Below are 19,746 nucleotides of genomic sequence, written 5' to 3'. Positions count from 1 at the left end.
GCGCGCCCCCCTATCTTGTGGGGTCCTCGGAAGCTTCTTGACTTGCACTCCAAACTCTCCGGATCACGTTCGTTCCAAAAATCACGCTCCCGAAGGTTTCATTCCATTTGGACTTGTTTGATATTCCTTTTCTTCGAAATACTGAAATAGGCAAAAAAAACAGCAATATGGGCTGGGCCTCCAGTTAGTAGGTTAGTCCTAAAAATGATATAAATGTGTAAAATAAAGCCCATAAACATCCAATAGGGGTAATATAATAGCATGGAACAATCAAAAATATACATACGTTGGAGACGTATCACCTACCACCGCGCCACCTCAGCTGCCTACCACCCTACATGGAGCTGACCGCCTCGCTGGCCCAGGCGCATGTCAAGGCAGGGCGAGGCGGTGATAAAGTGGAGGGGACACGTCAGGAGGCGCATTAAATGCGCTTTGTCCCGTAATAGCTAGCATTAGGCTTAGCTACAGTGCCCCGATGCCACCTCATGTGTGCCACTGTGGCAATCCCCTTGCCTATAAAAGGAGGCCTGAGGCACTCAGGAGAAGGATTCAGACTTTTGGACAAGTTACGTTCATTGTAGCTAGTTCAAGAACCTCAAGAACACAAATACACACATCAAAGCAGGACTAGGGTATTACGCATCTCTGCGGCCCGAACCTGGGTAAACGATTCGCGTGCTTGTTCCGACTGCTGATCCTGCTCTTCTCACCACCCCGTGCCCTGCAACCGCAGTAGGGATTCTTGTGATCCCATAGGTGTCGTCTCCGCACCGACATCTCTTGGCGCGCCAGGTCGGGGGCGCGGTTTTGAGCATCTGGTTCAGTATTTGGTAGAGAAGTTCCTCATCATCTTGGCTTCTGAGGAAGAAGACGACCAAGCAAGTAGCCCCGTCGGTGGATGCGGCAAGCGGTCGCACGACGACGAAAAAGCTAAGTCATGCAAAAACTTCGAGTAATTCCTTTTTATATAAGGTTATCTTCCTCGGAGATCTTTCCTCTATATGGGAAACCTGCATGCGGTGGGGCCCTTCCGTTATCGGCAACGCTCTTGGTCTATTTCGAGTCCGCTCAACAGATCGAGCGGCTGCGTCGAGAGAGGCAGGGTGGCCTTCCGCTATTGGCAACGCTCTCGCTCTGCCTCGAGTCCGCTCGACAGTTCGAGTGGCCGCGCTGAGACCGGTAAGGTGGTTCGCGCGGCAGCAAGCACACCTTGCCGGCCGCTAAAGGATCCATCCTTCAAAGCGCAGCGGCTTGGGTTTACACGCCAGCAAGCCTACCTAGTAAGCATAGGTTGGACATATAGAGAAAGGTTGAATAGGGAAATAACATGCATCATATTAAATGTACTGCAGAGTTATATTACACAAATTGTTGTGACGGTTCTAACTAAGGATATGAATTGTCTTGGTCATGAACCTGCAGTAGCAACAAGAAACGGGGTGCCTAATCCCGGCGCTGGCCCTCTATCCTCTGGATTCCACCGACGCGGCTGATGATGGGCTCGATGCGCTCCTCAATCCCCGAGAGGTCTGCATCGCTCGGCAAGTTGTCCAGTGCGGCGTTGACGTCGAGGTCGGGGTTCCAGTATGCCAGCTTGGTGAGAACCTTGGTCATGGTGCCCTGGCAAATTACCCGGGACTCGTTGGCCAAGGAGCTCGCCTGGTTGGAATCAAGTCGTTCCAGGGCACCGAGAACACCCTCGAAGAACAAGGTCAGCTTGGCGTGGGGGCTCGCGCCTGGTTCCGGGGCGTACCTCACTTCCGGCATCTTCATGTCGACCCACTACTTGGTGATCCTGTTGGTGACGTCGGCGAGGCAGCCGGTCCAGATTTTGTCGCCCTTCACGGAATCTGCGTGGTTGGCGGCGTCATTCTTCCGTAGCTGCTTCTCCTCCGGCAGGCTCTTGGTCAGGGCCCCTTCCCGGGTCTGGGCCTCCGAAAGCACCCCCTCAAGGCTCTCCAGCTTGAGCTTCATGTCCTCGATGGTATCATTGGCTGTGGAGAGCTGCCCAGCCTTGCTGAGAACCACGGAATGCGCCTCGACCAGAGCCTCGTTGAGCGTGTTCTTCTCTAAAGACAGCTCCAGGACTTGCTTTGCCAGGCCGTCCCGCTCCGCCTCCAGCTCCTTCACCCTGTTGCCGTGGGCCAGGGCCTGGGCATCGAACGCTTCCCTGTGCTTGTGCTCCAGCTCTTGGGTCCGCGCCGTGGCAAGCTTCTCGACCTCCTCGTCCTTGCCGTGGAGCGTGGCGGCAAGCATCGTCTCACGGGCGGCAAGATCCTTCTCTTGGGAGTTTATCTCAGGCTCTTGCTGAGACCGGATGGCCTCGGCCTTGGAGGCCTCCTCCTTCGCCTCCTCCCGAGCCTTCTCAATGTCAGCCTGCTTCAAGAGGAGCTCCAGATCGCGCTGCGCGAGCTGGTCTTGGGCGGCCTTCATCTCATCGTGAGCCTGGCAAAACCAAGCCTGCGCCTCGGCGACGCGCTCAATGAGATCTGATTCCACCTTGTGCGCCACCGCCTCCTTGGACTTCGCCTTGTCCAGATGGGCGCGGTGGAGCGCCTGGAGCTTGTTGAAGCTGGCACTCATGTCCTGGAGGAGCCGCTCCTCTTGAGTCCTTGGACTTCGCCTTGTCCAGATGGGCGCTCGACTCGTCGACGACCTCGAGCCTGGCGGCGCCGAGCACTTCGTCGTCAAACACCTCCCCCTCGGCCGATGCCCTAGTGCTTGCCGTCCCTGGGAGGTGAACGAACATGTCGTCGCTCACCTTCAGGTACTTGCCTGAGCCGGAGGCAGCAGACGAGGAGGGTTGGTCGTCGACCACCTCCTCCTCGGCAGGGGCCTTGCCGGACTCCTCCTCAGCGGCGCCCTTGTCGGCCTCCTCGGTAGAGCCCTCGCCTGTCTCCCCGGCAAGCTCCTTGGCGGCGTCCTCGGCCGCGGTCTCGGCGACCTCCTTGGCAGCGACCTTCTCAGCCAACACCACGACGTCCGCAACAACCTCTTTGATGATGGCGTTAGTGTCCCCCTGGTCCGCCGGGGGGGCCTTGGACGCCAAAGGAGGAAATGAGGCAGGGCCGAAGCCAAGGTTCAAAAAAGAGCAAGGGAGAACAAATGACCCACTCATGCCGGGCCAGGTAGAGGTGGCCCCCTCTTTGCCAACATCTGTTGCCGGGACGGAGCCGCCTGCACCCAAGTCTACCTCCTACTCCTCCGTGCGCACGGGCTCGGTATCTGGCGCCCTTGCCGGAGACGCCCCACAGGGCAGTGTGGTCGATGGGGGTGGCGCTGTGAAGGAGGCCCTCGGTGGCTCCTCATGCTGCCGTTCTTCTTCTACAAACCGCGGCAAGGTTAACCACAAGAGAATCAGGCCCCGGCAGGCATGGACGAAGGGTGGATGGTGAACTTACGCTGGGGGCTGCGCTGCAGGCTGCTGTCCGGGCTGCTCACCACCACCAGCGGTGTGCTTGAGGTGCCTCCCGAAGACTTGGCCCTCTTCATCACCCGCTGGGCCGATGTCTCCACGTCCCTGCCAAGATCAAGACAAGTCAAACCAAGGAGGGCGGCATGATTCGTAAGGATTAAAACGGCGAGGGGCAGAGCACTTACTCGTCCTCCTCCTCCTCTGCTGCCTTCCTCTTCCCCCTCGGGCTGAGGGACGAAAAGTTGAAGCCGATGTCCGTGCCAGCACCTGCGGAGGGAGGGGTGGTGAAGGGGTCCGGTAGTGTTTGGATGAAGAAGAGGCGGGCGTTTTCTTCTTCACCACCGCGGTCTTCTTCTTCTCCGCCATGACTTCCTTCTTTGCTGTCGCGGCCCTCGTCACGCGTGCGGCCTCCCCCGGAGCCCCTTGCTGCGCCACGGCCTTGCTAGGCTGGACCGGCTTGCCGGAGCTGGCCTGATGCAGGACGCGTCTCTTCTTCGGGACCGGGGATTCACCGGCCTCGGCCTCCTCCTCGAATGATTCCTCGCCCATGCCCCCGGCAGGGGGGCCTTGGTCCTAGCATTGCCCGCCTCCTTGGCGGACCTCGCCCACTCAGCATGCTGCTCCTCTTCTGCGGCCACGGCGGCCTCGTTCTCCACACCAACGGTGCCGCCAGCCAGCCTAGTGAGCTCCGCCTCCATCGCCCTGGCGGTGATGTAGTCCAGCTCCTCCTGGGTGGTGTGCTGAATGAGCCGCGGCTCATTGTGGTCAAGCTCTTCGACCAGGTTGGCGAAGAAAGTTTCCACCTCGCGTGCCGGGGGCTCGACCCAAGCTGGGTCAAGACCGTGCGCGATGAAGACCGGCATCATGGCGAGGATTTCCGCCTGCCGGGAGTTGTTGCTCAGTGGGACCACTCCTGGCGGCAGCCCGAACAAGGGCCCCTTGATGACCTTGCCGGACTTCGCGGCCCTGCCGGTCCTCTTCACCTTGCCGTCGGCGTACTCATCGAGCTGAAACAGTCTCCGGCAGTACCAGGAATGCCCCTGCACCGTGAAGTTGTTCTGCAGGCCGGTGCGGAGCCTCATGACGTTGGCCGCGTTCTTGAAATCCCAGGCCGGCCTCCCCTTGTTGTGGAGCGGAGCAATCTGGCGGCGGATCCGCCGCAATCATCTCGAGGTGAGCCCGGCCTCGGTGAGGTGGCGGATCCTGGTGGTGGCGATCGAGAACTTCTTATCGTTGGGATCGAGGTCGCTCCAGTCCGTGCCATGGAGCAGCGGCTCTCGACGAATGCCTCGGCAGAACACCGGCGGGTCCTCCTCCATGATCCAGCACCACTGGCCCCGCCACTCTTCCCACCTCTCCTTCGTGGCGTCGTCTGGGTATGCGCTCCTCTCCTAGATTCTCGGGATCCAGACGACGGTCCCAGAAAGAGCACCCCCAGGTTGGCCGCGGGAAAAAAAGTAGTGGCGGAAAAGCGCCATGCTGGGCGCCACCCTGGCGAAGCCCTCGCAGAGGTGGGCGAAGCATGCCAAGCATGCCACAACATTCGGCGTGACGTCCAACAAATGGAAGCCGAAAGTGTGCATGATATCGTTGAAAAAGTCAGAAAAAGGGGGGCAGAGCCCGCAGTAGAAGAAATCAACGAAGAACGGGTACCAGTTTTGGCCGCCCCTCTCGCAATCCGCGGGGTGGACACGCGTGGCGGGGGTGCGCCAACGTCACCGTCCCCCACAAAGGCTTGTAGTAGTCCCTGAGCTCGAGGGCGTCGACGGACGACGGGACAAAGTAGGCGGCCTGCGCCCACCGTGCCGCCGCCTCGCTCTCTGGCATCTCCTTCTCCCTCGTGTCCTCGGCCACGCCCTTGCCCTTGCCAGATTTGACCGCCATGGCCGCTGGGAAGAGAGCGAGAAGCTGAAGGCGATGGGGAGCACAGCTGCAGCGAGCAAGAGCTTGGAAAGGAAGAAGATGGGGACGACAATGGCGAGATTGGGGAAGGCACAGGGGGTAAATGAGCTGCGCGCCCGCGGTTATTCCTTTTTATGGGGAAGGTGTGGGCCGCCTCTTTTCCCATTTATTGCGACCTGACGCATGCGTGCTGCGACCGTCCCACGCATGCCCCCCACGTCACACACGACCCCACGTCATGCATTCAATGCAGGTCATGGGGAAGCGCAACGGACGAAGAGTTACTGCGGTAAAAACCGCCCCGCCTACCCGCGCACCGTTTTTGGGTCTAGCCCAACAAACGCGTCGCGCTTATGTGTGGCCCAGGCCCGGGGGCTCCTGTCGGTGTACTAAAGTAGGGGTACTACTTTGCACCCCTTACTAAGTGCACGGGTAGTCAGAGCCGCACCCGCAACCGCACTGGGCGTGGTAGAGGGGGGAATTAGAACCACAGAGCTATCAGAAGCCATGCCAAGACTAGAAGAGCAACAGGGCAAGGTGTTTCTCCCCAGCAAGGTCCCTTCCAAGGCAGCCTCCACAGCTCCAGCAGGAGCCTTGGCGGGGGCAAACTTGCCCAAACTCACACCAATGAAACGCACCTCCCTTGGGCCCCGGTTCCTCTAGCGCCACCAACCATGTTGGGACCAGGGCTCGGGAGGCCCTCTGTGATGGCATGCAGATCTTTGTGAAGACAAGATACATTCCAAATCAGAGGAGGAATAGAAGACGACGAACCTCGGCGAGATTCTTGCCGAGGATAATCAGAAGACCCCAGCAAGATCCTTGCCGGGGACGACCACAACGCCACGGCAAGACCCTTGCCGGGGCCCCGGCAAGGCCCTTGCCGAGGGCGTCCGCGAGGCCGCAACCAGGCCCGCGCCCGCCAAGCTTCTGCTAACGCTCCCATGCGACTGCCAGCCCACCAGCTGGGCGGGCGCTTGCATGTCAATGCAAGGCTCCTCGACCAACTCAGCACATGCCTACGTGGTGGCATGCAAACCTTCGTGAAGGCCCTACCACCGTGCCACCTCAGCTGCCTACTAGCCTACATGGTGCTGACCGCCTCGCTAGCCCAGGTGCGTGTCAAGGCAGGGCGAGGCGCGATAAAGTGGAGGGGACACGTCAGGAGGCGCATTAAATGTGTTTTGTCCCATAATAGCTAGCGATAGGCTTAGCTACAGTGCCCTGATGCCACCTCCTGTGTGCCACTATGGCGATCCCCTTGCCTATAAAAGGAGGCCCGAGGCACCGAGGAGAAGTATTCGGACTTTTGGACAAGTTACGCTCATTGTAGCTAGTTCAAGAACCTCAAGAGCACAAATACACACATCAAAGCAGGACTAGGGTATTACACATCTCTACGGCCCGAACCTGGGTAAACAATTCGCGTGCTTGTTCCGACTGCTGATCCCGCTCTTCTCACCACCCCGCACCGCGCAACCGCAGTAGGGATTCTTGTGATCCCATAGGTGTCGTCTCCGCACTGACACCGGCCTATATACTAGTACTGGAGGTAGAGTAGTGGTAGAGTAGTTTATATTATCTCTGCATACAATACCTATTATTTGTGCTTCAAAACTGAATGTCATGTCATTAAAAAATAATGTAGAGAAATAATGCAGCACCTCGGGCCAACGCGGCCATATCGCATTTTGCACGAGAAATGACACACCATGTTTCGTTGACACGTGGTCCCATTCCAACATGTCAGTGAGACGATGGCGAGACCTTTTGTATAATTTCCGAACGGACGTCTATGTAGGCCTGGGCGCCTCTTTCTGTAACGTGGTGACCGTCTGCTCCCCACTAGCCTCTTCCTGTATCGTGGAAACCATCCGCTCCCCACTAGCCTCTTCGTGTACCATGCCAACCGTCCACTGCATTTTCGCCTTTCCCTCTCGATTTGGAACTACTGTCACACGCTCTTCCTCCTTCCATTTGCCTTGACTCTTGAAAGTGCAACTAATCCCTAGGTGGTTTTGGTAATTCTTAACAACATATAGCTCATTGAAATAATGCTCTTTCAAGATGATCATTTCAGAAAGTTCAATGATTTGTATGGCATGGACTAGAGATGTGGACCCCTCAAAATGCTAAGGACACATATTGGCAACAAGCTCAAGACTCTACATTTTCTTTTTAGTGATCCATAGGAAAGCCAATACTATTAAAAGGGGATGAGGTGTTGCTTCATGGCTTACTTGCTCAAAATGCTTAGTGATATTCTCCAAAACCCTCAGCCACTTTCTCATTTCCACATATGTCCTAAACCTAAAAGTCAAACTAGGCCCCGCCGATTTGATCTATCGGGCGCCACCGAGTTCATTGGACATAGCCACTGCCTCAAACCCTAGTCACTTCGGTTTCACCGATAGGGATCTCGGTCTCACCAAGATGGGATTGCAAACTCCCTGTTTCGTTTTCGTAATGTTTCCCTCCCACTGAAATGAGCGAATCGGTCCCACCGAGTTCACAAAGCAAACTCCCTGTTTCCTTTTCGTAACGTTTCGGTCCCACCGAAATGAGCGAATCGGTGCCATCGAGTTTGCCTGACCAACTCTCTATGTACCTATTACTGAAATCGGCCCCACCAAGTTCATGTGATCGGTCTCACCGAGATTACGTTATGCCCTAACCCTAGCGCATTGGTCCCATCAAGTTGATCATATCGGTCCCACCGAAAATCCTAACATTCATATTTTGACCTGAATCGGTCTGACCGAGTTTTACCATTCGGTCTCACCGAGTTTGGGAATCTGTGTGTAATGCTTAGATTTTGTGTGGAGGCTATATATACCCCTCCACCCATTCTTCATTCGTGGAGAGAGCGATTAGAACGTGCCTACACTTCCACCACTCATTTTTGAGAGAGAACCACCTACTCATGTGTTGAGACCAAGACATTCCATTCCAACCACAAGAATCTTGATCTCTAGCCTTCCCCAAGTTGCTTTCCACTCAAATCATCTTTCCATCATAGCCAAATCTGTGTGAGAGAGTTTAGTGTTTGGGAACTATCATTTGAAGCACCAGAGCAAGGATTTCATCATCAACACACCATCTATTACCTTTTAGAGATTGGTGTCTCCTAGATTGGTTAGATGTCACTTGGGAGCCTCCGTCAAGATTGTGGAGTTGAACCAAGGAGTTTGTAAGGGAAAGGAGATCGCCTACTTCATGAAGATCTACCCAAGTGAGGCAAGTCCTTCGTGGGCGATGTCCATGGTTGGATAGGCAAGGTTGCTTCTTCGTGGACCCTTCGTGGGTGGAGCCCTCCATGGACTCGTGCAACCGTTACCCTTCGTGGGTTAAAGTCTCCATCATTGTGGATGTGCGATAGCACCACCTATCGAAACCACGCCAAAAATCTCCGTGTCAACATTGCATTTGCTCCCTCCAAACTCCTCCCATTTACTTTCTTGCAAGTTGCATGCTTTACTTTCCACTGCCCATATACGCTTTGCATGCTTGCTTGAATTGTATTGTGATTGCTTGACTTGTGCTAAGTTGCTAAAATCTGCCAAGAATTAAAAGTAGGAAAAGCTTAGGTTTTTATTTAGTCAAGTAGTCTAATCACCCCCTCTAGATATTCTTTCGATCCTACAAGTGGTATCAGAGCTTTGGTCTTCATTTTCCTTGATTTCCATAGCTTTGGTAATCATAGCTTGGTTTCGCAACCTAGGAGAGTTTGGCGTCTAGCGAGGGAAATTACCACCGTAGAGGTCCTTACTTTGATGGTACTAATTTTGCTAGTTGGAAACATAAGATGAAAATGCATATTCTTGGACATAATCCCGCCATTTGGGATATTGTGTGTATTGGTTTGCAAGGTGAATTCTTTGACGGGAGAGAACTGAATTGTGAAGCTACCGTGGAAGTATTGAAGATGTTGCAATACAATGCTCAAGCTTGCGATATCCTCTTCAACAGATTGTTCCCCGAAGAATTCAACAAAATCAACCATCTTGAGAATGCAAAGGAAATTTGCGATATTTTGATTTATATGCACGAAGGTACCATCTAAGTCAAGGAATCCAAATAGGATGTGCTTCAAAGTCAACTTGATAAGTTCAAAATGAAGGATGGTGAAGGTATCGCTGAAATGTACTCTAGGCTTGCTCTCATCACAAATGAGATTGCCGGCTTAGGAAGTGAAGAGACAACTGACAAATTCAACATCAAAAAGATCTTGAGAGCCTTGGATGGAAAATATGATACCGTGGGCACTTTGATCCAAATGATGCCAAACTACAAAGATCTCAAGCCAACCGAAGTCATTGGAAGAATTGTTGCTCATGAGATGTCACTCAAGGATAAATAAGAGCTTCACAACAAGTCTAGTGGTGCTTATAAAGCCTCATGTGATGCTCCTACATCATCAAGTGAGAAACAAGCCTTCAATGAAGAATTGAGCTTAATGGTGAAGAACTTCAACAAATTCTACAAGAGTAGAAGCAAGGAAAGAAGTTCCAAGTCAAGGTCCTACAATGACAAAAGATCTTCTAGTCGCGAGCAAAATTGCTATAATCGTGGAAGACCTGGACACTACTCCAATGAGTGTACGACTCCCTACAAAAGAAGATAAGACTCACCTAAAAGGAGAAGCAAAAGGGAAGAATCACCTCCAAGGGAGAGAAGGAGTAGAGATGATCTCTATGAACGAAGAACCTCTCGAAGAAGCAAGGATTCAAAAAGGAAGGACAAGTCATCAAGGAGCTACACAAAACGAAGACATCAAGCTCATGTTGGTGAATGGGTATCTGGCTCCGACTCCAACCACCACTCCGAGAGAAGTTATCACTCTGACTCCAAATATACTCAAGATGAAGGTGTTGCCAGTCTAGCACTTGTGTCAACCGACTCCTATGACATATTTGATTCACCAAATGAAGGAATTGGAAGATGCTTCATGTCTAAAGGCCCCAAGTATGTTGATTTCAATAGTGATGAAGATGACTTGCTAGGTGATGATGATTTACTTTTTGACAACTCTAGTGATGAATACTATGATGAAAATGCTATTAATCATGCTAATCAAGATGAAACGAATGACAATGATAAGAAGGAGATTGAGTGTCTAACTAAAGAACTAAACACGTTTAAGTTAGCTCATGAAACTACTTTAGAAGATTATCGAGAACATTTAAAAACTCATGAGAAGCTACGCTTCGAGAAGCTCAATATTGAGCAAGAACATGGGTTCTTAAAAGCCATCAATGATGATCTTCGGAAGAAAAGTTCTACTTACATTGCCAAGCATTTACTCTTGTCTACTTAGGTGCCACAAATAAAATCTAGCAACAAGGGCAAGAAAGATTCTTCTTCTAATATTAACAATAATCATGCTAAATCCAATATTGTTGCTTCTAGTAGTTCTCTTGATTCCACTAATGATTCTCTTAGCCAAGTTACACTTGAGAAAGCAAATAGCTTATTAAAGGGAATTATAGAGAAAGGTGTTTACAAGAGCCTTGCCATAAGTAAACAATTCGAGGAAATTGTACGCAAGTAAGGAAGGCACCGGAAGAATCAAGGTGTTGGTTTTGAACGAAAGTTCAATGCCAATCGAGTTGAATGGGAATAAGATCAATACCCCAAGACAAAGTTTGGTCCTCAACAAGAGAAGTATGATCCTACTTCCTTCAAGGGGACACAAGCTCAAGATGATCTTCCACCACAATACCACAAGCTAAAAGGCTAGGACTAGCTTCAAGAGGAGATTGATGCATTTGAAGATGTTCCAAAGGCCTTGGTCAAGTGGGTTCCCAAGACTACATCAAGTTCTACTTCATCAAGTACATCTACAACCCCAAGGATTCCCATCAAGATGATGTGGATCCTGAAGAATAAGAACTAGAGAGTTCTTGAGGGTGACTCCGCCAACATTCTTCACTCATATTCATTTTGGCAAGGACAAGTGCAAACAACTTCCATATCTTGCACTAGTTCAAGGAGTCACAAACCCTCTTGTTGGTAAGACAAGGGACAAGGTAATCCAATGCTTTCATGGACATTATCATGTGTGCGCTTCACTCTATGTCTGTGGATATCCTTGTTTGTTCCTTGTGGGACTAACCCATGTAGGTATTTAAAGTGCAACTCACTCTAATGGATTGCTCCAAATGATCTACCTCGACAATGAGCATCCACATCTTCAACATCTACATGAAGTCATCATCGACAAAACCCAAGGTTAGTTCATCCCTCTTAGGGGGGATATCACATCTAGGGGAGCTTTACTCTAAGAATTGGGCCAAAGCAACTCTAATGGTGTGAACACAACAATGCTTTATGTAAAAGTGATAACCCCACTTGTGTTTAAATGATGAGTATGACCTATGATCAAATGTTCTCATTTGACTCCTAAGTCAATATGCTCATATATAGATGACCTAGTCATCGCCAATTGCTTGATAGATGCTAAAGTGATTGTGCATGCTTCGCCACATATTTCATTTGCCATTTTATTATGTGAGCATGTTGATTGCATACTTTTCTCATTCGAGGACATCCATTTGTTGCTTTGATTGTTTGGCTCTTTTTCTTTTTGCCAAATGGATGGACAAGAATGCCTAGGAACTTCCTCTAGATATCTATGCTTTTCTCGTCTCAAACTCTATTTATGCTACATCACAAAGTTTGAACAAGTCAAATTTGAACCCTCTAGGTGAGGAGCACTCGGAGTCACCGATTCATCATAGACCTAAACTTCCAAAACCTCTCTGTGCATTTCGTTCTGACTGATTCATCCTCTTCGATCATACCGAGTTCACTGAGTTGATCCAGTTTTCAATCTTGGTGCAACCGATTAGAACTTTTCGCTCACACCGAGTTGCAGTAACTGCTTGCGATTCTGCATCTTGGTGCCACCGAGTTGTTCCACTCGGTCACACCGGCAATGTCAGGATATATATACCAACGGGTCAAAATTTGGAAGTTTCTCCAAAACCTCTTTGCACGTGCGTGTCCTGCTCTGTCGCCTTGGGTCTCTGGAACATCCTCTCGTCGCCAGCGACCTCCTGCCGTTGGTCTCCGCCGCCGTCAACGAAAATCTTCACCTCCGTTGCCGCCATAGCGAGCTCATCGCCAAGTTAGAGTATGAGTTTGACAGTTTGTGCAATCTGTTACCTCTGATTCTTAGCGCAAAGACAATGCCATGTTTCTTACCAAGTATGAGATCAATCTATCCAGAGAAAACTTCCATTAGATTAGTTTTGATTTGAAAATTTAGGGTTAGGTTTCCGCCATACTCATCTCGGTCTGACCGGGTTGTAGAAATCGGTCTCACTGATTTGGCTTAGGCCATTGCACCTGTGATTTTTGGTCTGACCAAAAATTGCAAATCGGTGTGACCGAGTTCAGGACTTTGTGAAACCCTAGCAAACTCGGAGTCATAGAACTGTGTCTCAGTCTGACCGATTCCACTAGTTTAGACTCCAAATTTGCTTCGGTGTCACCGAGTTTAACAAATCGGTAACTCTGAAATGCTTTCTGTGGAAAACTAAAACTAAGTTTTTGACTCATTCATTTTTGCAAAAAATATGCACTTTCTGATGCTCATCCACTCTATCTCATCTACAACTATTCACAGGGTTAGCTCTCAGTTTGCAGTGTCAGAATGTCTGATCAGAGTGACTACCAGAACAAGTCATATGAGCAGATGGATCTGAGTGAGGGCACTAGTCCCTCTGGCAGCTTTGACGAGGGTAGCAGGAGCACACCAAGCAAGCTGCCTAAGGCAACAACTAGGCACAGGAAGAAGAAAACTTCAGATTCAGAGGATGAAGACTTTGAAGTTGAGGAAGTGGCCTCAAAGAAGAAAGTGCTTAAGAAAGAATATGTTGCTGCTGCTTCCACAAAGCCAGGCCAGAACAAGAAGGCACCTACCAAGAGAGTGCCAATGTCAAAGGCCAGAGCATCAACACAAGAGATAATGCAATTTACTCTAGAGGGCAGAGAAGATGGAGATGGAAAGAAGAGAAAAGAAAGGGTCAGGAAAATAGTCGCAAGGGTGCTTGGAAATCCTTCAATGAGGACAGATTCTGCAGGAGAGGAGGAAGAAGAGGATGCTGCACCTCCTCCCAAGTCTCAAAATCTGATGGGGGATGCCATCAAGTCTGGGGCTGCACCTTCAAAGCCCAAGACTGCCCCCAAAGCCCCCGCTCAAACTTCTAAGCCTGCACCTATGAGAAGCACTAGCAACATTCCTGCTGCAGACAAGAACAAGGCCCCAGTGCCTAAAGTTGAATATGAAGATAATGAAGCCCAAGTGCTTAGGAAATTAAAGCCAAAGATACCAGACCATGATGACAATCATCAAGTGGCAGAAAACATGAAGGAGAGAAAGGATGCAGGTCTCAGACTATGGAGACAAGCAGATCCATATGCTGTGAGGAGGAGAACTATTGTGGACTTCAGATTTCACACCAAAGAATAGCAAGATTTGTATGAGATAGTGCTACTTGACAATAAGCCCATTGTCTATGATATGAAGTGGGTTGATTGGAAATGTATTGATGCTAATGAAGATCACTTTCCAGGAGTGCATGAAAGCTTCAAGCTCAATGGAGTTGACAAGTTTGTGGGTCAGAAGTTGACCAAGTGGAATGATGGGCTCATTATGCAATTCTACTCAACAGCTCATTCCTATCCTGATGGAAAGATTGTCTGGATGTCTGAAGGTACTAGGTACCAATCTTCTATTGATGAGTGAGCTAAGCTCATAAATGCCCCCAAAGAAGCTGAGAAAGACATTGATGTATATGCTGAGAAGAAGAAGGATCACAACTCCATGGCCAACATGTACAAAGAGATACCTGACAAATCCTTGGAGATACACAAGCTAGGCTCAGTGTACTACTTGATGTCTGGATTGGCCACAATGAACACTATTTTGAGGCACACCTTGTTGCCCAAATCAGGAGATCACAGGATGATCAGAGGCCACTCCATCAACTTGCTTCAGCTCTTTGATTTTCCCCAGAAGTTCAAGGCCATGAGCTTGATTGTTGAGACCATCAAAAGAACAGCTGTTGACCAGAACAGGTCATGTGGACATGCTCCACACATACATATGTTGATTAACTCCAAGATGCCCAAAGGAGTATATTTGTTGGACAAAGAGCATCTTCCCTTGAGGCCAGATTTTGAGGACAACACTGTTGTCATGAATGCTGAAGATCCCACATCTGTGGAAGCTCAAGAGAAGAGGCAGAAAGCACAAGCCGAGAAGGCAGCAAAGATGCCAAGTGCTGAAGAAGCTTCACAAGTGTTCCTCAAGTTAAATCAAGACCAACTTTGATATTTTATTCAAGCTACCTTGAGGTTTGAGAAAGGTTTGTCCACCCTGACTCAGAATCAAGAGAGCCTAGAGAGGATCATTCAAACAAAGTTCTACGATCTTGACTTGAAGGTGACAGAGATACAAACAGCAGTTGAGCAGCTCCGAGAAGAAGCAGAAGAGAGGAAGGGGGAAGCAACTACAGAAGTGTTTTAGAGAGTTCCTAGGGTGCAGAGATCTGTAGCAGTGCCAGTGCCAGACACTAGAGCTACAACATGAGCACCCACAGCCACAGCTCCAGTTGACCCTCCAGTGGCAACTCCACCAGCTCCATCAACTTCAACAGATGCTTTCATCCTTGGAGTCCTCTCAACACCACCTCCTGAAGATCAAGCTTAGAGAGCCGCATAGCACTATGCATTTTCAAGACTTTTGGTAATTTGTTGCCAAAGGGGGAGAAACTGTATAGATCATAGGTTTCGAGGGAGAGATAGATTCGCTTATTTTTGCTTCCTTGCTTGGTTGATACTTTATGTTTATGTGTGAGAGATACTTTGTATGGTCATGTGTTTGATCATATCATGCTTAATGCCTGTGATTGGATGATGTTATTATCCATCTTTTACGTATGATCATACACTTTGCCTTGGTGATGACTGCTTGTTCCTATTTCTATCATCTTGAGCGCTCCACCAAGATGTATGTGAGATGGAACAGTAACCCATGATCCTAATTGGTTGTGCATTTGCATTCAAAAGCAAATCCTAAATAATGCACAAATTTAGGGGGAGCTCTTTCTTATCACATACTTCTCAAAGCGATGATGTTTTTTCATTCTTATTATCATTTGTTGAAGCTTTGAATCTATATGTTGTCATCAATTACCAAAAAGGGGGGATTGAAAGTGCAACTAATCCCTGGGTGGTTTTGGTAATTCTTAACAACATATAGCTCATTGAACTAATGCTCTTTCAAGATGATCATTTCAGAAAGTTCAATGATTGGCATGGCATGGACTAGAGATGTAGACCCCTCAAAATGCTAAGGACACATATTGGCAACAAGGTCAAGACTCTACATTTTCTTTTTAGTGATCCAAGATCACATTGAGTCCATAGGAAAGCCAATACTATCAAAAGGTGATGAGGTGTTGCTTAATGGCTTACTTACTCAAAATGCTTAGTGATATGCTCCAAAACCTTCAGCCAGTTTCTCATTTCCACATATGTCCTAAACCTAAAAGTCAAACTCGGCCCCACCAATTTGATCTATACGGCGCAACAGAGTTCATTTGACATAGCCACTGCTACAAACCCTAGTCACTTCGGTTTCACCTATAGGGATCTCAGTCTCACCGAGATGGGATTTCAAACTCCCTATTTCCTTTTTGTAACCTTTCAGTCCCACCGAAATGAGTGAATTGGTCCCATCGAGTTTGCAATGCAAACTTCCTGTTTCCTTTTCATAACATTTCGATCCCACCGAAATGAGTGAATCGGCCCCATCGAGTTTGCCTGGCCAACTCTCTATGTGCATGTTACTAAAATCGGTCCTACCAAGTTCATGTGATCAGTCTCACTGAGATTATGTTATGACCTAACCCTAGCGCATCGGTCCCACCGAGTTGATCATATCGGCCCCACCGAAAAGCCTAACATTCATATTTTGACCTAAATCGGTTTGACTGAGTTTTACCATTCGGTCTTATCGAGTTTGGGAATCTGTGTGTAACGGTTAGATTGTGTGTGGACGCTATATATACCCCTCCACCCGTTCTTCATTCATGGAGAGAGCTATCAGAATGTGCCTACACTTCCACCACTCATTTTCTGAGAGAGAACCACATACTCATGTGTTGAGACCAAGACATTCCATTGCAACCACAAGAATCTTGATCTCTAGGCTTCCCCGAGTTGCTTTCCACTCAAATCATCTTTCCACCATAGCCAAATCTGTGAGAGAGAGTTGAGTGTTGGGGAGACTATCATTTGAAGCACAAGAACAAGGAGTTCATCATCAACACACCATCTTTTACCTTTTGGTGAGTGGTGTCTCCTAGATTGGTTAGGTGTCACTTGGGAGCCTCTGTCAAGGTTGTGGAGTTGAACCAAGGAGTTTGTAAGAGCAAGGAGATCGCCTACTTCGTGAAGATCTACCCAATTGAGGCAAGTCCTTCATGGGCGATGGCCATGGTGGGATAGACAAGGTTGCTTCTTCATGGACCCTTTATGGGTGGAGACCTTCGTGGACTCGTGCAACCGTTACCCTTCGTGGGTTGAAGTCTCCATCAACGTGGATGTAAGATAGCACCACCTATCGGAACCACGCCAAAAATCTACATGTCAATATTGCGTTTGCTCCCTCCAAACTCTTCCCATTTACTTTCTTGCAAGTTGTATGCTTTACTTTCCTCTTGAATTGTATTGTGATTGCTTGACTTGTGCTAAGTTGCTAAAATCTGCCAAGAATTGAAATTGGGAAAAGGTTAGGTTTTTATTAGGTCAAGTAGTCTAATCACCCCCCCTCTAGACATACTTACGATCCTACAACTCTTCCTTCTTCCATTGCTCATCTTCTCGATGGAGGGAACAGGCAGGAAACGACCCCATTATTCTTGCCCCGATATAAAAGATGGTGTGGTGGAGGAATTCACTTATCGGTGCGGCGTCATCACCACGTCTAGCATGGCAGATCCATTCAAGACTATTCTCGAGTCAAAAAATAACATCCTTACAAAGAACCCAAGGGTTCAGGAGCAGTTTGATCTCCCCTATCTTCTTCGCCATGACCTGGCTCGCTGGCGTGGGGACGACGGAATCCTTGCCTTGTGCAAGTTTATGCCGCTTTATAATGATACGGGTGATGTTAAGATGCCATCGCTTAAGGGTAAGGCCTAGGCAGGCGAAAATGGAGATTGGGTACGACTGCGAGTCGGAACTTTGTTAATGTGTACCCTAGTCACCGGGTTCCACTTCCAAAAATCTCAGACTGCTCTGAGGTTGAGCACACCGATGATGTACGTACGTTCAAATACAATCATGATGACTGTCGACTACAGAAGATAGCAATTTTTCAAGTTCCCAGTCGCTCTTGGGATTACAGGAATGCTTGTGTTGTCACTATCTTCGACAAGCTTTTTGCTGTCCTTAGTCCTTCGACTGAATGGATATTGCTTTAAAAATCAGTTTCTGTACACATCCGTGTACTGTGATGCAATTCAATACGAGGGTCTTGTGTTTGTTGCCACCACTTCTGGCACTGTTTTCACATGGGATCCTCAATGTTTTGGTACGTTTGTCTTCCACTTACATTCACCATGCATGTGAGTTTGTATCCCCAAACTAATTAACCTTCTCTGTTTCCAAGGTTCTGTTAACATTCCCCCACCAATAATTGGAAAAATTTCTAACCATTGGGGAGATGACGATGGTGATGATCACGAGCATGAAGACGAGAAGGACCTATATAGTCAGTGGCGCCTAGCAAATTATTCTGATGGATCACCTCTTATTGTCTGTATACAGGGCACTGCTGATGTTAGTAAGGAAACAGGTGTTGTCTCCCATGGTTGCACTCTCCAAACTTATTCCAACATCCATTGCAGGGTATTCGGGATGGATACTAGTGTGCTAGCACCAGCACCTTATGCCTGGTTCAGTATTGATAGTCTTGGAGAAAACACACTCTTCCTTGGACTAAGCTATCCACTGATGGTGAAAGGCGATCCAACTGCTGTTGGCACAACGTTACTACCATCTACGAGAAGCAATTGTATCTATACCTCGGACATTGCTATGGTTCCCTACCCTGGCTATCACCATATATGTCCTGATATAGGCCGCTTCAGCCTGGATTATGAGTCTTGTGTTGATCTCGAGATTGACAATAGCTGGCTCTACCCAGAGAATCACTTATGGTTCAAAGCAAGTGTTTCCAATGCCAATGATTGGTTGGACTGATGTTTATTTTATTGCTTTGTTATTTGTTGTGTGAGACAAACTTTAGTATTTATAATGTATCCTCGTTGTCGTTCTGTGTTGATGACCTGCTGTATGTAATACTAAATGATATGCGTCGTTGTGCGTTGACATCTTGACGACCTATTGTATGTAATACTAAACTTACTAAATTTATGAATGACTTTCAAGTCGCTTCTCAGAGTGGGTGCTGCGACGAGGCAAAAAAATCCCGAATACATAATTGTACGTGCATTGCAACAAGTTTTTTTTAGAACTGATGACAGTGAGATTCTATCACTGCCTTTTAGATTAATAAATCAAAGAGGGGGGTTAGGGTATCCAGTTAGTTACAATTTAAATGGTGAGAGAGAGGGGGGGTAGTGCCCAAGCAAATATTACAAGAGTTACAAAGAGCTAACTAAGGATAAATGTAGGGACCTAGCTCCTCCTTGGATCTATGAACCAACATAGCAAAGTCTACTTTGAATCTGCTTCTCCAAGAGTCAAAAGAGGGTTGGATCCCTCTGAAGTGTTTATCATTCCTCTCCTTCCAAATCTCCCATGCTGCCACCATGAAGACTTCTACAAACATCGGCCCAATCCATCTATCTCTGGCATGGTGCAACCTTTGCAACCAACATGTATCATTGGGCCACTGAACCCCCAGAGCATCCCAACATCTCTGACTAAAGGGGCATGTGAAGAACATGTGTATAATATCCTCCTCCAGAGGGTTTTGATAGAGCAGGCAAGTGTAGTCATCATTCTGAATTTTGAAGTGTCTCCTCCTCAGCATGTTTCTAGTGTTTAACCTATCTTCCATGAGCAATAACAGAAACACCTTCCATTGCATGGTGCATTTAGTTTTCCATATCCAACGAAACACATCATCCACCTGCACTTGGCTGAAGCAATGTTCGTAGAACCGTGAGGACCTAAAGTTATTCCCTCCCCAGACACAAGACCATGTGTCTTTGTCAAAATTAAGTGAAACATCCAAAACGTCAGGCTGCAGCCCCGCTACCTCTTATCTCGCCTGTGGAGAAAGAGGGAGATGAAACACATCCCCTAGCCGGTCCGAGGACAATAGTTGAGGGAGTCCTGGATAAGGGGGTACCCGGACAGCCGGACTGTATTCATCGTCTGGA

The sequence above is a fragment of the Triticum aestivum genome, chromosome 5B (assembly GCF_018294505.1).
Source record: "Triticum aestivum cultivar Chinese Spring chromosome 5B, IWGSC CS RefSeq v2.1, whole genome shotgun sequence".
NCBI classification, from domain to species: Eukaryota; Viridiplantae; Streptophyta; class Magnoliopsida; order Poales; family Poaceae; genus Triticum; species Triticum aestivum.
This window is presented reverse-complemented; position numbering follows the sequence as displayed.